This window comes from Salvelinus namaycush, chromosome 38, assembly GCF_016432855.1.
Source record: "Salvelinus namaycush isolate Seneca chromosome 38, SaNama_1.0, whole genome shotgun sequence".
NCBI classification, from domain to species: domain Eukaryota; kingdom Metazoa; phylum Chordata; class Actinopteri; order Salmoniformes; family Salmonidae; genus Salvelinus; species Salvelinus namaycush.
In genome coordinates, this window is record NC_052344.1 from 2,886,427 (window position 1) to 2,890,944 (window position 4,518).

The 4,518-nt window shown below is 40.9% G+C and overlaps 1 long non-coding RNA gene across 1 annotated transcript; it reads left to right on the top strand.

Moving 5' to 3' along the window:
• The first annotated feature begins 689 nt into the window (after nucleotides 1-689).
• LOC120032322 lies at nucleotides 690-4,518 on the top strand. The gene is made up of 3 exons (XR_005473806.1): nucleotides 690-1,434; nucleotides 1,802-2,610; nucleotides 2,927-4,518. It is a non-coding gene; the product is annotated as an uncharacterized LOC120032322 (long non-coding RNA).

Below are 4,518 nucleotides of genomic sequence, written 5' to 3' on the forward strand. Positions count from 1 at the left end.
TTGTAGAATAATCGTGAAGACATCAAAACTATGAAATATCACATATGGAATCATGTAGTAACCAAAAAAGTGTTAAAGAAATATTTGAGATTCTTCAAAGTAGCCACCCTTTGCCTTGATGACAGCTTTGCACACTCTCGGTATTCTCTCAACCAGCTTCACCATATGCGTTATTTCATAGTTTTGATGTCGACACTATTATTCTACAATGTATAAAATAGTACAAATAAAGAAAAACCCTCGAATGAGTAAGTGTGTCCAAGCTTTTGACTGGTACTGTATGTACGTCAATTCATCCCAGCAGCTAATTTTAAGAAGGGTATGCCTAAGATATATCTCAAGAAGGAAGTACCGACAACGTCTACCAGAGATCTGCCGGCTGTAACGGCAGATTTCCTCCTTTTTGTCTGAAGAGGAGGTGTAGCAGGGATCGGACCAAGACGCAGCGTAGTAAGTGTCCATGTTTTAATATAATCAACTGAACAAGACACAAATACAAAATAACAAAGTAACCTAACCGAAAACAGTCCCGTGTGGCACAAACACTGACACAGGAAACAAACACCCACAAACCAACAGTGACAACAGGCTACCTAAATATGGTTCCCAATCAGAGACAATGAAAAACACCTGCCTCTGATTGAGAACCATATCAGGCCAAATGACAAACCTAAACATAGAAACACAGAACATAGACTGCCCACCCCAACTCACGCCCTGACCAATTAACTAAAGACAAAAACAAAGGAAATACAGGTCAGAACGTGACAGAGGCCCTGAACCTGATTTCTTGACTCACGCAATTACAGGCAGCAGCTTTACATCAGGTGTGTAATGCCACCTGGAATAATTTCAGAGCTGAACAGTGATGATGATATAATACAGTACCATTTAGCAGACAGTTTTATCCAAAGCGACTTAGAGTCATGCGTGCAAACATTTTACATACGGGTGATCCTGGAAATTGAACCCACTATCCTGGTGTTGCAAGTGCCATGCTCTACCAACGTAGCCACAGGACCTGATTAGGGTATGATAATAGGTAAAGGTAAGGGGAAATGTGTTAATATGGTGAAGGCTAGCCTGTTTCATTGTTACGTCTGCATTCCAACAGGTTTCCAACTGCACTGATGTCAGCTCATGTAAGTTTCCACACTATACTCAAAATCATCTGCTGTTCCCCATCTGTCTGACACTGATAGTCTGAGTCCCAAGTGGCACCCTAATCCAGTCCCAAGTGGCACCCTAATCCCTATATAGTGCCACATGAGGAATAATAGGGTGTCATTTGGGACGCAGCCTGGTGGAGACTTACCTGCAGACGTGTCTTCAGCTTGTCCTGGAAACACTCACCATGGTCCTAAGGAATGCTGGGAATCATCGCCCAGTTACTCTCCAAGAGGAGGTTGCTTTATTTCAGACGCTGATGATGACGTAAGTAAACAACAGTTAATACTGTTTACATCTGATTCGGTTAATGTACTGCTTTGATTTCCCGTAGATCACATAGGCCTACCATGACTGACTTGTAATTCATTATTTCTAACGCTACATTTAGTTGCTCTTATAAGTCTGCGTAATTACTGTTTAATAACACGTTGTTACATAGTAACCGCTTTGCATTTACATGGTAATATCAACATATTTCTTAGCCTGAGTCCCAGATCTGTTTGTGCTGTCTTGTCAACTCCATTGCTGTCACGTAGTGTGACAATGGCAGCAATGGAGTTGACAAGACAGCACAAACAGATCTGGGACTCAGGCTACATATTTTCATACTAATCTTTAAATGTCATATCAGGAGGTGGAGGATTATCACCAGTGTCAACAGGGTGGATCCTCTAAGTCACATTCAGAGAGGTCCTGTATTGAAGAGATCCCTGTCCTCAGCCAGGCCTCATCACATTGGAGCACACAACAACGGGGTCACCCTCAGTCTCAACCCAGACCGTACACGCTACCCACTAGGCCTCAATGCACAGGGAACTGTGGAAACAACCAGAGAGATCATAGAGACCAGAGAGCGTTGGAGAGCTTCGACTACACAGAGAGACGGTCAGGCTGTGTAGTTACAGATGACAGTAACAGCCAGGTTAGGGTTATAGGCGATCAGCATGTCCCACCTCGTCCTCTATCTGAATCACAGAGCTCGGCGGTCCGCCAGCAAAAAATGGCAGCCACCAGAACACAAGAAACACGAGAAATGGGGACACAGACTGTCACTTCGAAATGTCCAACATCCGATGTTTCAACTCAGTGCAGTTTCTGGACTTGAGTGTAAAGAGAACAACCTCGTGGATTCCCGAATCCCACAACAATTCTGCTTACAATGTCATACCGACCCCAACCACCAGAGGGCAGGCCAGTCACAGAGATGAGTCTATGAGTCTAACAGACAGACAGAGCATTATCAGACAGATCCAAGAGGGAGGGAGAAGAGCCTACGCCCTGGAGAAAATCAACAGCCAGAGAGCTCAAGGCTGGACCTGGGCATCACCCATCAATCATCCCTTTAAACAAGTGTTGTAACACGAACACTGAGAATAGAGTGTATTCAGAGACCCACTACCTCTGTCCTAGACGCTCCCCTCGTCGCCAATGATGTAGAAGGTATGAATAGCAAATGTCTGATGTAATTAACAAATCAGTGTAGTCGAATATAGACAAATCAATGCAAACAACTTCATATGTGGTGTAATTTATCATAGATAATCAATTGAAAGTAAAGCTAGTGAATGGGTGTAATAAGCACACGTTATACTGCAATTATATTTACTCTGATTTGTATATGTTGACATTCTTCCGTACAGTTTGTTGCCGTTTTCTTACGGACCAAGATTCAGTATGGTGGTATTTTTTTGTATTTTCAGTGGTATTTTGAAAATGGATGTTGCTCCCTAATGATGTTTTTCTCTTTTCCATCCAGCCTTGAGAGGTAAGCAGCTTCAGCATAGAGGACAGGAAGAAGAATAAGAGGTACAGGACCCTGTTGAGAATGTTCCTCTTAGAGAAGACCTTCCAGATGAGAGAGAGGAGAAAAGGAGAGGGAGAGCAGAGGAGAGGGAGGAGGTCACTGCCTGAGAGCATAGTTAACAGGCTTTCAGAGGAGGTTGAGACACTTCAGGAAATAGAAGACATTCTGCTCATGCTGAAGCAGAGGAAAAAGATTAGTGAAAAGTGAAGGAGAGGAGAGAGGTGGGGAGGACAGGAGAGGAGGGGAGGTAAAATCCCGAAGTATCCCTTTAAGAGTTGTGAACAACACTAGCAACTACATCCCTTTAGCACAGGATCTGTTTCTGCATATTTAAACATTTATAACAATGCCCTTGGGATTCTACATTAAAACGAAAGCCAGACACTGCAAGATAATTAGTTTATTTATTTTTCCCCGATACATATTCAAGTGTTCAAGATTCTCATGAATATATTTACTTTGATAGAATATAAATTCTAGCAAAACATTTACAGCAACAATAATCAAATGTATACTATACAGCGCTGGATAAATATTTGTTTTAAGTCTTCACTAGTTCTTCTTCATAACCTAGAATTGAAACACTGCATTTAATTTGTTTTCACATAGAAAAAATTGCACCCGTTCACCATAAACACATTGGATGACCCCATTTAGGAATTAAAGCAAAGGCAATATAATAATAACACAATGGGTTGTCAAGCGGTTGTGACCGTCTTAAAATCAAAGTGCATTCGAAAATCACAACACATCAAATAACTTGTTTGACACTATCTCATTTACATGTTTGTTACATGACGACAATGTTGTCGCCTCTGTGAAGGGGGATGTGCATAAAGTGTTGTTTCTCTAAAAAAAACTCTGTGATAATAAAAGCAAAAAGTTATTCTGTCTTCCAGTGAACCTCCAGTTTAGTCTACCTATAGTATCCTCTCTTTTCGAATCACATTTCTAATCAAATACTCAAATATTGATAATAAATACTCAATAATCCGATATTGATATTGTTGTTCCAATGAACTGGCAAAACACATCTAGTGATACCTTGAAATGCTGTCATTTCATTTCAGTCTAAAGAAAATCCTATTTGAATTCCCAATAGTAGCTATCTATCTTGTTTTGTCACAGACAATAACACACAGGCATATTCTCATCGACATTATGTTGACCACTTTCAACGAGAGTCTGCTACACACAAATCTTGTACTCGAGTACTCAACTAAAAATGTGTCACCTTACATAGTTTAACGATATATAAAAGGACATTAGCAAGTACAGGGCGGTACTCCTCGAAACCTTTAGAACACGAGAACCCCAGCTCTTTCACGTGAAGAGTGTGCATTGCGATTTGTTTGGCTGTGGAGGAAGACACAACTTACAATGGAGACAAAATAAGACATTCTTTCTGACATTGTTTTCCCAAAGAGCAACTATGTGTGTAACATTAACTGACTAAACTGTCCATTGTGTATAGGTGTATAGGTTATTCTCTCTGATGGACTGAGTAACCCAATGAATAGTCTAGTCAACATTTATCAATAAAA